The 18,613-nt window shown below is 49.2% G+C and overlaps 1 protein-coding gene across 1 annotated transcript in view; it reads right to left on the reverse strand.

Moving 5' to 3' along the window:
• The window catches only part of LOC139368942 (kelch domain-containing protein 8B-like), a 162,789-nt gene that overhangs the window by 79,658 nt on the left and 64,518 nt on the right, over nucleotides 1-18,613 (reverse strand). The gene's annotated exons all lie outside the window — the stretch shown is intronic.

Genomic DNA, 18,613 nt, shown 5'->3' on the forward strand with positions numbered 1-18,613 from the left:
ATAAACTGGATGGTTCAAGCCCTGAATGCTGATTGGTTGAAAGCCGAGGCATATCAGACCATATGCCACAGGAATGACAAGACATTTATTTTTATTGCTCTAATTGCGTTGGTAACCAGTTTACAACAGCAATAAGGCGCCTCGGTGGTTTGTGGTTTATGGCCAAGATACCACCGCTGAGGGCTGTCCAGGCACTCCGCGTTGCATCGTGCTTAAGAACAGCCCTTAACCGTGGTATATTGGTCATAGGGTAGCCTAGTGGTTAGAGCGTTGGACTAGTAACCGGAAGGTTGCAAGTTCAAATCCCTGAGCTGACAAGGTACAAATCTGTCGTTCTGCCCCTGAACAGGCAGTTAACCCACTGTTCCTAAGCCGTCATTGTAAATAAGAATTTGTTGTTAACTGACTTGCCTAGTTAAATAAAAGGTAAAAACACCACACCCCCTCGGGACTTATTGGTTAAATATATGGATGTGTGGGTATATTTATGAACATATGCGTGGCTGGGTGGATTGCTGGAAAGGCAGAGTAGATAGAGCGAAGGAGAGGTTAGAAAGGTCAAGGGGAAAGAGGAGAGGACGATTAAAGCACTCAGAGTTGTGACTACAGCGTCGCACTAATCCAGAGAAGCAGGAAAACGAACTGTAACACTTTCAGACAGAGAACTGAAGCTCTGAATGCGAAAACAGCTCCTAGTCTTTCCCCCCCTATCATGTAGCAGCTGTACAAGTATCACCCCCCTCCCCCCGTGTCCCTGTAGCCTGCTGCACAGCTGCTGACAGAGGACCTGTCCCTACTTACTGCTCAGAACATGACTCAGAGCCAACACACACACCAAAGACAAACGAGTGTGAGCAGACAGAGAGGGGCGACTGAAGGAAGATGAGACGGAGAGAAAATAGAGTGGCAAAGCAAACTAGAAGAGAGAGAGAGACGTGGAGAAGGGGAGTATTTTTACACTTTTTAATGTGTTATTTCACCTTTATTTAACCAGGTAGGCCAGTTGAGAAAACCTTTATTTAACCAGGTAGGCCAGTTGAGAACACCTTTATTTAACCAGGTAGGCTAGTTGAGAACACCTTTATTTAACCAGGTAGGCCAGTTGAGAACACCTTTATTTAACCAGGTAGGCTAGTTGAGAACACCTTTATTTAACCAGGTAGGCTAGTTGAGAACACCTTTATTTAACCAGGTAGGCCAGTTGAGAACACCTTTATTTAACTAGGCAAGTCAGTTAAGAACAAATTCTTATTTTCAATGACGGCCCCTGTTCAGGGGCAGAACGACAGATTTGTACCTTGTCAGCTCGGGGGTTTGAACTTGCAACCTTCCGGTTACTAGACCAACGCTCTACTAGACCAACGCTTTACTGAAGACCTATCTCTTCAGTGGGTCATATGATTGAGTGTAGTCTGGCCCAGGAGTGTGAAGGTGAACGGAAAGGCTCTGGAGCAACGAACCACCCTTGCTGTCTCTGCCTGGCCGGTTTCCCTCTTTCCACTGGGATTCTCTGCCTCTAACCCTATTACAGGGGCTGAGTCACTGGCTTACTGGGGCTCTTTCATACCGTCCCTAGGAGGGGTGCGTCACTTGAGTGGGTTGAGTCACTGATGTGATCTTCCTGTCTGGGTTGGCGTCCCCCCTTGGGTTGTGCTCGTGGCGGAGATCTTTGTGGGCTATACTCTGCCTTGTCTCAGGATGGTAAGTTGGTGGTTGAAGATATTCCCTCTAGTGGTGTGGGGGCTGTGCTTTGGCAAAGTGGGTGGGGTTATATCCTTCCTGTTTGGCCCTGTCCGGGGGTGTCCTCGGATGGGGCCACAGTGTCTCCTGACCCCTCCTGTCTCAGCCTCCAGTATTTATGCTGCAGTAGTTTATGTGTCGGGGAGCTAGGGTCAGTTTGTTATATCTGGAGTACTTCTCCTGTCCTATTCGGTGTCGTGGGTGAATTTAAGTGTGCTCTCTCTAATTCTCTCTTTCTCTCTTTCTTTCTCTCTCTCGGAGGACCTGAGCCCTAGGACCATGCCTCAGGACTACCTGACATGATGACTCCTTGCTGTCCCCAGTCCACCTGGCCGTGCTGCTGCTCCAGTTTCAACTGTTCAGCCTTATTATTATTTGACCATGCTGGTTATTTATGAACATTTGAACATCTTGGCCATGTTCTGTTATAATCTCCACCCGGCACATCCAGAAGAGGACTGGCCACCCCACATAGCCTGGTTCCTCTCTAGGTTTCTTCCTAGGTTTTGGCCTTTCTAGTGAGTTTTTCCTAGCCACTGTGCTTCTACACCTGCATTGCTTGCTGTTTGGGGTTTAGGCTGGGTTTCTGTACAGCCCTTTGAGATATCAGCTGATGTACGAAGGGCTATATAAATACATTTGATTTGATTTGATTTGATGTGCAAGTAGAGATACTGGGGTGCAAAGGAGCAAGATAAATAAATAACAGTATGAGGATGAGGTAGTTGATAGGTGAGGTAGATGTGGTAGATGGTAGATGTGGTAGTTGGTAGATGAGGTAGTTGATAGGTGAGGTTGTCATGTACTGTCATGTTGTGTCTTGTCTCTGTCCTTTCCCTTCACCCTGTCTCCCTCTGCTGGTCGTTGTTAGGTTACCTTTTCTCCCCCGCTTTCCCCCAGCTGTTCCTTGTCTCCTCTGACTACCCATTCACCCCGTTTCCCACCTGTTCCCTTTTTCCCTCTGATTAGGTCCCTATATCTCTCTCTGTTTCTGTTCCTGTCCTTGTCGGATTCTTGTTTGTTGTGTTTCATGCCTGAGCCAGACTATCGTCATGTTTGCTGTAACCTTGTCCTGTCCTGTCGGAATCTGCCGGTCTATCTGAGCCTACCTATGTTTGGTTATTAAAGAAGCTCTGTTTAAGTTAGTTCGCTTTTGGGTCCTCATTCACTCACCATAACAGAAGAATCCGACCAAGAATGGACCCAGCGACTTCGGATCCTCTCCACTCAGCCGTCGGGATCCAGGGAGCGATGCTAGGCAGACACGAGCAGGAAGTGTCTGCTGCTCGACATGCCGTTGAGACCCTGGCCACCCAAGTCTCCAACCTCACAGAACAGGTTCACCATCTCCGCCTCGATCCACCGGCCACTTCCAGGGCTTTCGAATCTCCGGAGCCCAGAATCAATAACCCGCCGTGTTACTCTGGGGAGCCCACTGAATGCCGCTCGTTCCTCACCCAGTGTGATATTGTGTTTTCTCTCCAGCCCAACACTTACTCCAGGAGCACTGCTCGTGTCGCCTACGTCATATCTCTCCTTATTGGACGGGCTCGTGAGTGGGGCACGGCAATCTGGGAGGCAAGGGCTGAGTGTACTAACCAGTATCAGGACTTTAAGGAGGAGATGATACGGGTTTTTGATCGATCTGTTTTTGGGGAGGAGGCTTCCAGGGCCCTGTCTTCCCTATGTCAAGGCAATCGATCCATAACAGACTACTCTATTGAGTTTCGCACTCTTGCTGTCTCCAGTGGCTGGAACGAGCCGGCCTTGCTCGCTCGTCTTCTGGAGGGTTTCCGCGCAGAGGTAAAGGATGAGATTCTCTCCCGGGAGGTTCCTTCCAGCGTGGATTCCTTGATTGAACTCGCTATTCGCATTGAGCGACGGGTTGATCTTCGTCACCGAGCTCGTGGAAAGGAGCTCGCGCTCTCCGTCGCCTCCCTCTCCGCATCACTACCATCTTCCTCTGCCGGCTCGGGTGCTGAGCCCATGCAGCTGGGAGGTATCCACATCTCGACTAAGGAGAGGGAACGGAGAATCACCAACCGCCTCTGTCTCTATTGCGGTTCCGCTGGTCATTTTGTCACTTCATGTCCAGTAAAAGGCCAGAGCTCGTCAGTAAGCGGAGGGCTACTGGTGAGCGCTACTACTCCTGTCTCTCCTTCAAGATCCTGCACTACCTTGTCGGTCCATCTACGCTGGACCGGTTCGTCAGCTTCCTGCAGTGCCTTAATAGACTCTGGGGCGGAGGGCTGTTTTATGGACGAGACCTGGGCTCGGGAACATGACATTCCTCTCAGACAGTTAAAGGAGCCCACGGCCTTGTTCGCCCTGGATGGTAGTCCTCTCCCCAGGATTCAGCGTGAGACGCTACCTTTAACCCTCACTGTTTCTGGTAATCATAGTGAAACCATTTCTTTTTTAATTTTTCGTTCACCTTTTACACCTGTTGTTTTGGGCCATCCCTGGCTAGTTTGTCATAATCCTTCCATTAATTGGTCTAGTAATTCTATCCTCTCCTGGAACGTCTCTTGTCATGTGAAATGTTTAATGTCTGCTATCCCTCCTGTTTCCTCTGTCTCTTCTTCACAGGAGGAGCCTGGTGATTTGACAGGGGTGCCGGAGGAATATCACGATCTGCGCACGGTGTTCAGTCGGTCCAGGGCCACCTCTCTTCCTCCACACCGGTCGTATGATTGTAGTATTGATCTCCTTCCGGGAACCACCCCCCCCCGGGGTAGACTATACTCTCTGTCGGCTCCCGAACGTAAGGCTCTCGAAGATTATTTGTCTGTAGCTCTTGACGCCGGTACCATAGTCCCCTCCTCCTCTCCCGCCGGAGCGGGGTTTTTTTTTGTCAAGAAGAAGGACGGGTCTCTGCGCCCCTGCATAGATTATCGAGGGCTGAATGACATAACAGTGAAGAATCGTTATCCGCTTCCTCTTATGTCTTCAGCCTTCGAGATCCTGCAGGGAGCCAGGTTTTTCACTAAGTTGGACCTTCGTAACGCTTACCATCTCGTGCGCATCAGGGAGGGGGACGAGTGGAAGACGGCGTTTAACACTCCGTTAGGGCACTTTGAATACCGGGTTCTTCCTTTCGGCCTCGCTAACGCTCCAGCTGTCTTTCAGGCATTAGTCAATGATGTCCTGAGAGACATGCTGAACATCTTTGTTTTCGTTTACCTTGACGATATCCTGATTTTTTCACCGTCACTCCAGATTCATGTTCAGCACGTTCGACGTGTCCTCCAGCGCCTTTTAGAGAATTGTCTTTTTGTGAAGGCTGAGAAGTGCACTTTTCATGCCTCCTCCGTCACATTTCTCGGTTCTGTTATTTCCGCTGAAGGCATTAAGATGGATCCCGCTAAGGTCCAAGCTGTCATTGATTGGCCCGTCCCTAAGTCACGCGTCGAGCTGCAGCGCTTTCTCGGCTTCGCGAACTTCTATCGTCGTTTCATCCGTAATTTCAGTCAGGTGGCAGCTCCTCTCACAGCCCTTACTTCTGTCAAGACGTGCTTTAAGTGGTCCGTTTCCGCCCAGGGAGCTTTTGATCTCCTCAAGAATCGTTTTACATCCGCTCCTATCCTTGTTACACCTGACGTCTCTAGACAGTTCGTTGTCGAGGTTGACGCGTCAGAGGTGGGCGTGGGAGCCATCCTTTCTCAGCGCTCCCTCTCTGACGACAAGGTCCACCCATGCGCGTATTTTTCTCATCGCCTGTCGCCGTCGGAACGTAACTATGATGTGGGTAACCGCGAACTGCTCGCCATCCGGTTAGCCCTAGGCGAATGGCGACAGTGGTTGGAGGGGGCGACCGTTCCTTTTGTCGTTTGGACTGACCATAGGAACCTTGAGTACATCCGTTCTGCCAAACGACTTAATGCGCGTCAGGCGCGTTGGGCGCTGTTTTTCGCTCGTTTCGAGTTCGTGATTTCTTATCGTCCGGGCTCTAAGAACACCAAGCCTGATGCTTTGTCTCGTCTCTTCAGTTCTTCAGTAGCCTCCACTGACCCCGAGGGGATTCTCCCTGAGGGGCGTGTTGTCGGGTTGACTGTCTGGGGAATTGAGAGGCAGGTAAAACAAGCGCTCACTCACACTCCGTCGCCGCGCGCTTGTCCTAGGAACCTTCTTTTCGTTCCCGTTCCTACTCGTCTGGCCGTTCTTCAGTGGGCTCACTCTGCCAAGTTAGCCGGCCACCCTGGCGTTCGGGGTACGCTTGCTTCCATTCGCCAGCGTTTTTGGTGGCCCACCCGGGAGCATGACACGCGTCGTTTCGTGGCTGCTTGTTCGGTCTGCGCGCAGACTAAGTCCGGTAACTCTCCTCCTGCCGGCCGTCTCAGGCCGCTTCCTATTCCCTCTCGACCATGGTCTCACATCGCCTTAGATTTTGTCACCGGACTGCCTTCGTCAGCGGGGAAGACTGTTATTCTTACGGTTGTCGATAGGTTCTCTAAGGCGGCTCATTTCATTCCCCTTGCTAAGCTTCCTTCTGCTAAAGAGACGGCACAAATCATCATCGAGAATGTTTTCAGAATTCATGGCCTTCCGTCAGACGTCGTTTCGGACAGAGGTCCGCAATTCACGTCTCAATTTTGGAGGGAGTTTTGCCGTTTGATTGGGGCTTCCGTCAGTCTCTCTTCCGGCTTTCACCCCCAGTCTAACGGTCAAGCAGAACGGGCCAATCAGACTATTGGTCGCATCTTACGCAGTCTTTCTTTTCGTAACCCTGCGTCTTGGTCAGAACAGCTCCCCTGGGCAGAATACGCCCACAACTCGCTTCCTTCGTCTGCGACCGGGCTATCTCCTTTTCAGAGTAGCCTCGGGTACCAGCCTCCGCTGTTCTCATCTCAGTTCGCCGAGTCCAGCGTCCCCTCCGCTCAGGCTTTTGTCCAACGTTGCGAGCGCACCTGGAAGAGGGTCAGGTCTGCACTTTGCCGTTATAGGACGCAGACTGTGAGGGCTGCTAATAAGCGTAGAACTAAGAGTCCTAGATATTGTCGCGGTCAGAGAGTTTGGCTCTCCACTCAGAACCTTCCCCTTAAGACGGCTTCTCGCAAGTTGACCCCGCGGTTCATTGGTCCGTTCCGTATTTCTCGGGTCATTAATCCTGTCGCAGTTCGACTTCTTCTTCCGCGATACCTTCGTCGCGTCCACCCGGTCTTCCATGTCTCCTGCATCAAGCCCGTCCTTCGCGCCCCCGCTCGTCTTCCCCCCCCCCCCCCCATCCTTGTCGAGGGCGCACCCATCTACAGGGTCCGTAGAATTTTGGACATGCGTCCTCGGGGCCGTGGTCACCAGTACCTCGTAGATTGGGAGGGGTACGGTCCTGAGGAGAGGAGTTGGGTTCCCTCTCGGGACGTGCTGGACCGTGCGCTGATCGAGGATTTCCTCCGTTGCCGCCAGGTTTCCTCCTCGAGTGCGCCAGGAGGCGCTCGGTGAGTGGGGGGGTACTGTCATGTACTGTCATGTTGTGTCTTGTCTCTGTCCTTTCCCTTCACCCTGTCTCCCTCTGCTGGTCGTTGTTAGGTTACCTTTTCTCCCCCGCTTTCCCCCAGCTGTTCCTTGTCTCCTCTGACTACCCATTCACCCCGTTTCCCACCTGTTCCCTTTTTCCCTCTGATTAGGTCCCTATATCTCTCTCTGTTTCTGTTCCTGTCCTTGTCGGATTCTTGTTTGTTGTGTTTCATGCCTGAGCCAGACTATCGTCATGTTTGCTGTAACCTTGTCCTGTCCTGTCGGAATCTGCCGGTCTATCTGAGCCTACCTATGTTTGGTTATTAAAGAAGCTCTGTTTAAGTTAGTTCGCTTTTGGGTCCTCATTCACTCACCATAACAGAGGTAGATGTGGTAGTTGGTAGATGTGGTAGTTGGTAGATGAGGTAGATGAGGTAGATGTGGTAGATGGTAGATGAGGTAGATGTGGTAGTTGGTAGATGTGGTAGTTGGTAGATGAGGTAGATGGTAGATGAGGTAGATGGTAGATGAGGTAGATGAGGTAGATGTGGTAGATGGTAGATGAGGTAGATGTGGTAGTTGGTAGATGTGGTAGTTGGTAGATGAGGTAGATGGTAGATGAGGTAGATGAGGTAGATGTGGTAGATGGTAGATGAGGTAGATGTGGTAGTTGGTAGATGAGGTAGTTGGTAGATGAGGTAGATTAGGTAGTTGGTAGATGAGGTAGATGAGGTAGTTGGTAGATGAGGCAGATGTGGTAGTTGGTAGGTGAGGTAGATGTGGTAGCTGAGGTAGTTGGTAGATGTGGTAGTTGGTATATGAGGTAGATGTGGTAGTTGGTTAGATGAGGTTGATGAGGTAGTTGGTAGATGAGGTACATGTGGTAGTTGGTAGATGATGTAGACAAGGTAGTTGGTAGATGAGGTAGATGAGATAGTTGGTAGATGATGTAGATGAGGTAGTTGGTAGATGTGGTAGCTGAGGTAGTTGGTAGATGAGGTAGATGTGGTAGTTGGTAGATGAGGTAGATGAGGTAGATGTGGTAGTTGGTAGATGAGGTAGATGTGGTATATGGTAGATGAGGTAGTTGGTAGATTAGGTATATGAAGTAGATGAGGTAGAGGTGGTAGTTGGTAGATGAGGTAGATGTGGTAGTTGGTAGATGAGGTAGATGAGGTAGTTGGTAGATGTGGTAGATGAGGTAGATGTGGTAGTTGGTAGATGAGGTAGATGAGGTAGTTGGTAGATGTGGTAGATGAGGTAGTTGGTAGATGATGTAGATGAGGTAGTTGGTAGATGTGGTAGATGAGGTAGTTGGTAGATGAGGTAGATGAGGTAGTTGGTAGATGAGGTAGATGAGGTAGTTGGTAGATGAGGTAGTTGGTAGATGAGGTAGTTGGTAGATGAGGTAGATGTGGTAGATGAGGTAGTTGGTAGATGAGGTAGTTGGTAGATGAGGTAGTTGGTAGATGTGGTAGTTGGTAGATGTGGTAGTTGGTAGATGTGGTAGATGAGGTAGTTGGTAGATGAGGTCGTTGGTAGATGAGGTAGTTGGTAGATTAGGTAGATGTGGTAGCTGAGGAAGGCTGAGGAAGTCTTTCCTAATGCATCCCTGCTAGCTTATTAAACCCATCACTGATTTGACATTGCCTAAAGTACTAGATTACCAAAACCACAGGATCAGCGATCCCCTTGAAAAAAGACAGCTCATAGACACTTTACTGCTGCCGACTATTCCAGCTCTCTCACACTTGTCTGGATAAGCCTTTCACCCTTATCTCCTTCTATCCTTTCACCCTGATCTCCTTCTATCCGTGTCCACTCTCACCCCTCTCTGCTCCACTCTGCTCCTCTCTGCTCCTCTCACCTCCTCTCTGCTCCACTCTCTGCTCCTCTCACCCCTCTCTGCTCCTCTCACCCCTCTCTGCTCCTCTCTGCTCCACTCTCTGCTCCTCTCACCTCCTCTCTGCTCCACTCTCTGCTCCTCTCACCCCTCTCTGCTCCTCTCTGCTCCTCTCACCCCTCTCTGCTCCTCTCTGTTTCTCTCTGCTCCTCTCTGCTCCTCTCACCCCTCTCTGCTCCTCTCACCCCTCTCTGTTCCTCTCACCCCTCTGCTCTTCTCACCCCTCTCATCTCCTCTCTGCTGTGGTCTGAAGGGCCTCCTCTCAGGGAGCACTGCAGCCTGTTCCAGGTCATAACGGCCCCACGCCTCTCAGCGGTTCAGAACAGAGTCCCACACACACACAGACCTGGCCCACCAAGCACAAACACACACAGACCTGGCCCACCAAGCACAAACACACACAGACCTGGCCCACCAAGCACAAACACACACAGACCTGGCCCACCAAGCACAAAGACACACACAGACCTGTGTGCGCGTGTGTGTGTGTGTGTGTGTGTGTGTGTGTGTGTGTGTGTGTGCCTGCGAGTGAGTGAGTGAGTGAGTAAATTAAAATATGTGTGGGTAAACCAATTCAAAGTGCAACAAAGAAAATGACAGTCAACGTTTCAATGAATACTGCAAACACATGTTGAGCTTTTACCATCAAAACCTCTTTAAAATGGGCTTTGATAGTCCTATCCCTCTGTGAAATAAATTGACAACCTTTTTATGAGCAAATATCAAACAGCCATTCGTAAAGCCCTGCGGGAAACACTGTATCACAGCAGTATAAATTCCACAGTGATTTTCTCACCGGTTTAATGACACTAATGTGAATTCCTCATTCTCACTCATTATAATCCTCCACAATATATTGCCACCGATGGCCGGGGGTTTTCTAGTGACCATTCTGGAGAGCTTGGAGTTTCACAGGCAGTGAGACTCTTGTCTTTTTACTCCGTAAATGATTCATTAACATAAAACGAATAACCTAATTATGATGTCACAATCTCACTCTAACAATATTAAAACATCTAAACGTACCCATTGGGTATTATTAACACAATAAATCTGTAATTAATCATCCGTTGGTTGTTTTTTCTCTGTGCATAGAAATAACTCATAGATGGTTGGCTGTGGTTGTAAAGGGGAGCGGTCGGGAGAAGGGAGGGAGGGGGTCTCAGCTGTAGGGAGAGGGGAGGGAGGGGGTCTCAGTCGTACGGAGAGAGGAGGGAGGGGGTCTCAGTTGTAGGGAGAGGGGAGGGAGGGGGTCTCAGCTGTAGGGAGAGGGGAGGGAGGGGGTCTCAGTTGTAGGGAGAGGGGAGGGAGGGGGTCTCAGTCGTAGAGAGAGGGGAGGGAGGGGGTCTCAGTCGTAGAGAGAGGGGAGGGAGGGGGTCTCAGCTGTAGGGAGAGGGGAGGGAGGGGGTCTCAGCTGTAGGGAGAGGGGAGGGAGGGGGTCTCAGTCGTAGGGAGAGGGGAGGGAGGGGGTCTCAGCTGTAGGGAGAGGGGAGGGAGGGGGTCTCAGTCGTAGGGAGAGGGGAGGGAGGGGGTCTCAGTTGTAGGGAGAGGGGAGGGAGGGGGTCTCAGTTGTAGGGAGAGGGCAGGGAGTGGAGGGGGTCTCAGGCTCAACTCTGGACCCCTGGAGAGCTAACCTACTGCCGGCCAGCCTCCCTGAGGTTCTACCGCAGTCACCTCTAATTAAGGTAAATCTGCTCTGATCTATGCCCGTCTCTCAGGGAGACGCCATGGCAACGGCAACACAACCCATCAGACAATTAAGGGGTGGAGCTCATGGAGCTGGTGCAGGTGGTGCTGACTGGTGGATGAAAGTAACACAGGCCTACATCACATGATCAACGTGACATACTAATTAAAGATGAACAGAGGAATCACAATGACCAACACAGAGCAGACAATACGCAACACACAGATCTGTGAATTCACAGATGGGCAAGACCCAACAACGACAGGAAATCAGTTATGGTACATCAGACATGTTAAGCGGTAGCCTAACAGAATAGCATTCACTTAATCAGCACAATCAATAACTTTGTTCACGTAAGACGTGAACAAATAATAAGACAAACTTAATCAACACAGACTAACATCTGCCCTGAACAGAGAGCGTTGTCGTTGTCCAAAAGGAGAAGTCTTATTTAACCGACCACCTGCTGTTCCTCCAGTTAACCGACCACCTGCTGTTCCTCCAGTGAACCGACCACCTGCTGTTCCTCCAGTTAAATGACCACCTGATGTTCCTCCAGTTAACCAACCACCTGCTGTTCCTCCAGTTAACCGACCACCTGCTGTTCCTCCAGTTAAATGACCACCTGCTGTTCCTCCAGTTAACCGACCACCTGCTGTTCCTCCAGTTAAATGACCACCTGCTGTTCCTCCAGTTAAATGACCACCTGCTGTTCCTCCAGTTAACCGACCACATGCTGTTCCTCCAGTAAACCAACCTCCTGCTGTTCCTCCAGTTAACAAACCTCTTGCTGTTCCTCCAGTTAACCGACCACCTGCTGTTCCTCCAGTTAAATGACCACCTGCTGTTCCTCCAGTTAAATGACCACCTGCTGTTCCTCCAGTTAAATGACCACCTGCTGTTCCTCCAGTTAAATTACCACCTGCTGTTCCTCCAGTTAAATGACCACCTGCTGTTCCTCCAGTTAAATGACCACCTGCTGTTCCTCCAGTTAACCAACCACCTGCTGTTCCTCCAGTTAACCAACCACCTGCTGTTCCTCCACTTAACCAACCACCTGCTGTTCCTCCAGTTAACCAACCACCTGCTGTTCCTCCAGTTAACCAACCACCTGCTGTTCCTCCAGTTAACCGACCACCTGCTGTTCCTCCAGTTAAATGACCACCTGCTGTTCCTCCAGTTAAATGACCACCTGCTGTTCCTCAAGTAAAATGACCACCGGCTGTTCCTCCAGTTAACCGACCACCTGCTGTTCCTCCAGTTAAATGACCACCTGCTGTTCCTCCAGTAAACCAACCTCCTGCTGTTACTCCAGTTAAATGACCACCTGCTGTTCCTCCAGTTAACCAACCACCTGCTGTTCCTCCAGTTAACCAACCACCTGCTGTTCCTCCAGTTAACCAACCACCTGCTGTTCCTCCAGTTAAATGACCACCTGCTGTTCCTCCAGTTAAATGACCACCTGCTGTTCCTCCAGTTAACCGACCACCTGCTGTTCCTCCAGTAAACCAACCTCCTGCTGTTCCTCCAGTTAACCAACCTCCTGCTGTTCCTCCAGTTAAATGACCACCTGCTGTTCCTCCAGTTAACCAACCACCTGCTGTTCCTCCAGTTAAATGACCACCTGCTGTTCCTCGAGTTAAATGACCTCCTGCTGTTCCTCCAGTTAAATGACCACCTGCTGTTCCTCCAGTTAACCAACCACCTGCTGTTCCTCTAGTTAACCAACCACCTGCTGTTCCTCCAGTTAACCAACCACCTGCTGTTCCTCCAGTTAACCGACCACCTGCTGTTCCTCCAGTTAAATGACCACCTGCTGTTCCTCCAGTTAACCAACCACCTGCTGTTCCTCCAGTAAACCAACCACCTGCTGTTCCTCCAGTTAAATGACCACCTGCTGTTCCTCCAGTTAAATGACCATCTGCTGTTCCTCCAGTTAACCAACCACCTGCTGTTCCTCCAGTTAACCGACCACCTGCTGTTCCTCCAGTTAAATGACCACCTGCTGTTCCTCCAGTTAACCAACCACCTGCTGTTCCTCCAGTTAACCAACCACCTGCTGTTCCTCCAATTAAATGACCACCTGCTGTTCCTCCAGTTAAATGATCACCTGCTGTTCCTCCAGTTAAATGACCACCTGCTGTTCCTCCAGCTCTTCCTACAGCAGCTCATCTCCTATCAGAGGAAAACACCACACCAATCTCTTCCTCACATCCTCGCTCTCTGCCTCCACACACAAACACGCACATTTGAAGTTCGGGCGTTGTGTGAACACAGAGGCTACAGTTGTCACACACTGCCTTATGCACACTGTCACACTCAGGGCTTGCTGCCAATCCTTTCCTCAGGGTCACAGGGCTGACAGCACAGCCACTGAACAGAAGACCGGATCAAACACTCAGGGAGATTTAAGGACATAGAGAGGAGGACAGACACACAAGGGAGAGATTGAAGGTGAGTTCAAAGAGAGGAGATAGCGAGAAAAGAGTTGAGTTGGAGAGGATACAAAAAGGAGGGTGGTATAGATAGTGTTGATGACAGGCGAGAACCTAAACACACTACAGAAGTTAGAAAGTTACTGACGTAAACGTGTTTAGTGAGAGTTACAGAGAATTGCACATAAAAGGGTACAATATGATATATCTAGAGAGATAGTGAACAATCCTTAGAGAGAGTTAGGTGAGGAAGACTGACAGGACTGTAGAGAGTTAGGTGAGGAAGACTGACAGGACTGTAGAGAGTTAGGTGAGGAAGACTGACAGGACTGTAGAGAGTTAGGTGAGGAAGACTGACAGGACTGTAGAGAGTTAGGTGAGGAAGACTGACAGGACTGTAGAGAGTTAGGTGAGGAAGACTGACAGGACTGTAGAGAGTTAGGTGAGGAAGACTGACAGGGCTGTAGAGAGTTAGGTGAGGAAGACTGACAGGACTGTAGAGAGTTAGGTGAGGAAGACTGACAGGGCTGTAGAGAGTTAGGTGAGGAAGACTGACAGGGCTGTAGAGAGTTAGGTGAGGAAGACTGACAGGACTGTAGAGAGTTAGGTGAGGAAGACTGACAGGACTGTAGAGAGTTAGGTGAGGAAGACTGACAGGACTGTAGAGAGTTAGGTGAGGAAGACTGACAGGACTGTAGAGAGTTAGGTGAGGAAGACTGACAGGACTGTAGAGAGTTAGGTGAGGAAGACTGACAGGGCTGTAGAGAGTTAGTTGAGGAAGACTGACAGGGCTGTAGAGAGTTAGGTGAGGAAGACTGACAGGGCTGTAGAGAGTTAGGTGAGGAAGACTGACAGGACTGTAGAGAGTTAGGTGAGGAAGACTGACAGGACTGTAGAGAGTTAGGTGAGGAAGACTGACAGGACTGTAGAGAGTTAGGTGAGGAAGACTGACAGGACTGTAGAGAGTTAGGTGAGGAAGACTGACAGGACTGTAGAGAGTTAGGTGAGGAAGACTGACAGGGCTGTAGAGAGTTAGGTGAGGAAGACTGACAGGACTGTAGAGAGTTAGGTGAGGAAGACTGACAGGGCTGTAGAGAGTTAGGTGAGGAAGACTGACAGGGCTGTAGAGAGTTAGGTGAGGAAGACTGACAGGGCTGTAGAGAGTTAGGTGAGGAAGACTGACAGGGCTGGAGAGAGTTAGGTGAGGAAGACTGACAGGACTGTAGAGCGTTAGGTGAGGAAGGCTGACAGGGCTGTAGAGAGTTAGGTGAGGAAGACTGACAGGGCTGTAGAGAGTTAGGTGAGGAAGACTGACAGGACTGTAGAGAGTTAGGTGAGGAAGACTGACAGGGCTGTAGAGAGTTAGGTGAGGAAGACTGGCAGGACTGTAGAGAGTTAGGTGAGGAAGACTGACAGGACTGTAGAGAGTTAGGTGAGGAAGACTGACAGGGCTGTAGAGAGTTAGGTGAGGAAGACTGACAGGGCTGTAGAGAGTTAGGTGAGGAAGACTGACAGGACTGTAGAGAGTTAGGTGAGGAAGACTGACAGGGCTGTAGAGAGTTATAATGAGGTAGAAAGAGGAAGTGTGGTATTCAGTGTGTGTTTGGCTGAGAGTGAGACAGCACATACTGTGTCAATGAGAGTCTGAAAACTAAAATTAAGTCCTTGTCGATAAAATGGATATCTTAAAATTTGCCTTACACACGTGAGGCACAAACACACTGACGGCTATCTGAGAAAACACTCCGTAGTGTGCAGACAGACACAAACACACTGACTGCTATCTTAGAAAACACTCCGTAGTGTGCAGACAGACACAAACACACTGACGGCTATCTGAGAACACACTCCGAAGTGAGCAGACAGACACAAACACACTGACTGCTATCTGAGAAAACACTCCGTAGTGTGCAGACAGACACAAACACACTGACTGCTATCTTAGAAAACACTCCGTAGTGTGCAGACAGACACAAACACACTGACTGCTATCTTAGAAAACACTCCGTAGTGTGCAGACAGACACAAACACACTGACTGCTATCTTAGAAAACACTCCGTAGTGTGCAGACAGACACAAACACACTGACTGCTATCTTAGAAAACACTCCGTAGTGTGCAGACAGACACAAACACACTGACTGCTATCTGAGAAAACACTCTGTATTGTGCAGACAGACACAAACACACTGACTGCTATCTGAGAAAACACTCCGTAGTGTGCAGACAGACACAAACACACTGACTGCTATCTGAGAAAACACTCCGTAGTGTGCAGACAGACACAAACACACTGACTGCTAACTTAGAAAACACTCCGTAGTGTGCAGACAGACACAAACACACTGACTGCTAACTTAGAAAACACTCCGTAGTGAGCAGACAGACACAAACACACTGACTGCTATCTGAGAAAACACTCCGTAGTGTGCAGACAGACACAAACACACTGACTGCTATCTGAGAAAACACTCCGTAGTGTGCAGACAGACACAAACACACTGACTGCTATCTGAGAAAACACTCCGTAGTGTGCAGACAGACACAAACACACTGACTGCTATCTTAGAAAACACTCCGTAGTGTGCAGACAGACACAAACACACTGACTGCTATCTTAGAAAACACTCCGTAGTGTGCAGACAGACACAAACACACTGACGGCTATCTGAGAACACACTCCGAAGTGAGCAGACAGACACAAACACACTGACTGCTATCTGAGAAAACACTCCGTAGTGTGCAGACAGACACAAACACACTGACTGCTATCTTAGAAAACACTCCGTAGTGTGCAGACAGACACAAACACACTCACGGCTATCTGAGAACACACTCCGTAGTGAGCAGACAGACACAAACACACTGACTGCTATCTGAGAAAACACTCCGTAGTGTGCAGACAGACACAAACACACTGACTGCTATCTTAGAAAACACTCCGTAGTGTGCAGACAGACACAAACACACTGACTGCTATCTTAGAAAACACTCCGTAGTGTGCAGACAGACACAAACACACTGACTGCTGTCTTAGAAAACACTCCGTAGTGTGCAGACAGACACAAACACACTGACTGCTATCTGAGAAAACACTCCGTAGTGTGCAGACAGACACAAACACACTGACTGCTATCTGAGAAAACACTCCGTAGTGTGCAGACAGACACAAACACACTGACTGCTATCTGAGAAAACACTCCGTAGTGTGCAGACAGACACAAACACACTGACTGCTATCTGAGAACACACTCCGTAGTGTGCAGACAGACACAAACACACTGACTGCTATCTTAGAAAACACTCCGTAGTGAGCAAACAGACACAAACACACTGATTGCTATCTGAGAACACACTCCGTAGTGTGCAGACAGACACAAACACACTGACTGCTATCTGAGAAAACACTCCGTAGTGTGCAGACAGACACAAACACACTGACTGCTATCTGAGAACACACTCCGTAGTGTGCAGACAGACACAAACACACTGACTGCTATCTGAGAAAACACTCCGTAGTGTGCAGACAGACACAAACACACTGACTGCTATCTGAGAAAACACTCCGTAGTGTGCAGACAGACACAAACACACTGACTGCTATCTGAGAAAACACTCCGTAGTATGCAGACAGACACAAACACACTGACTGCTATCTGAGAACACACTCCGTAGTGTGCAGACAGACACAAACACACTGACTGCTATCTTAGAAAACACTCCGTAGTGTGCAAACAGACACAAACACACTGACTGCTATCTGAGAACACACTCCGTAGTGTGCAGACAGACACAAACACACTGACTGCTATCTGAGAAAACACTCCGTAGTGTGCAGACAGACACAAACACACTGACTGCTATCTGAGAAAACACTCCGTAGTGTGCAGACAGACACAAACACACTGACTGCTATCTGAGAAAACACTCCGTAGTGTGCAGACAGACACAAACACACTGACTGCTATCTGAGAAAACACTCCGTAGTGTGCAGACAGACACAAACACACTGACTGCTATCTTAGAAAACACTCCGTAGTGTGCAGACAGACACAAACACACTGACTGCTATCTGAGAAAACACTCCGTAGTGTGCAGACAGACACAAACACACTGACTGCTATCTGAGAAAACATTCCGTAGTGTGCAGACAGACACAAACACACTGACGGCTATCTGAGAAAACACTCCGTAGTGTGCAGACAGACACAAACACACTGACTGCTATCTGAGAAAACACTCCGTAGTGTGCAGACAGACACAAACACACTGACTGCTATCTGAGAAAACACTCCGTAGTGTGCAGACAGACACAAACACACTGACTGCTATCTTAGAAAACACTCCGTAGTGTGCAGACAGACACAAACACACTGACGGCTATCTTAGAAAACACTCCGTAGTGTGCAGACAGACACAAACACACTGACTGCTATCTTAGAAAACACTCCGTAGTGTGCAGACAGACACAAACACACTGACTGCTATCTGAGAAAACACTCTGTAGTGTGCAGACAGACACAAACACACTGACTGCTATCTGAGAAAACACTCCGTAGTGTGCAGACAGACACAAACACACTGACTGCTATCTGAGAAAACACTCCGTAGTGTGCAGACAGACACAAACACACTGACTGCTATCTGAGAAAACACTCCGTAGTGTGCAGACAGACACAAACACACTGACTGCTATCTGAGAAAACACTCCGTAGTGTGCAGACAGACACAAACACACTGACGGCTATCTGAGAAAACACTCCGTAGTGTGCAGACAGACACAAACACACTGACTGCTATCTGAGAAAACACTCCGTAGTGTGCAGACAGACACAAACACACTGACTGCTATCTGAGAAAACACTCCGTAGTGTGCAGACAGACACAAACACACTGACTGCTATCTTAGAAAACACTCCGTAGTGTGCAGACAGACACAAACACACTGACTGCTATCTGAGAAAACACTCCGTAGTGTGCAGACAGACACAAACACACTGACTGCTATCTGAGAAAACACTCCGTAGTGTGCAGACAGACACAAACACACTGACGGCTATCTGAGAAAACACTCCGTAGTGTGCAGACAGACACAAACACACTGACTGCTATCTGAGAAAACACTCCGTAGTGTGCAGACAGACACAAACACACTGACTGCTATCTGAGAAAACACTCCGTAGTGTGCAGACAGACACAAACACACTGACTGCTATCTGAGAAAACACTCCGTAGTGTGCAGACAGACACAAACACACTGACGGCTATCTGAGAAAACACTCCGTAGTGTGCAGACAGACACAAACACACTGACTGCTATCTGAGAAAACACTCCGTAGTGTGCAGACAGACACAAACACACTGACTGCTATCTGAGAAAACACTCCGTAGTGT

This window comes from Oncorhynchus clarkii, chromosome 16, assembly GCF_045791955.1.
Source record: "Oncorhynchus clarkii lewisi isolate Uvic-CL-2024 chromosome 16, UVic_Ocla_1.0, whole genome shotgun sequence".
NCBI lineage: Eukaryota > Metazoa > Chordata > Actinopteri > Salmoniformes > Salmonidae > Oncorhynchus > Oncorhynchus clarkii.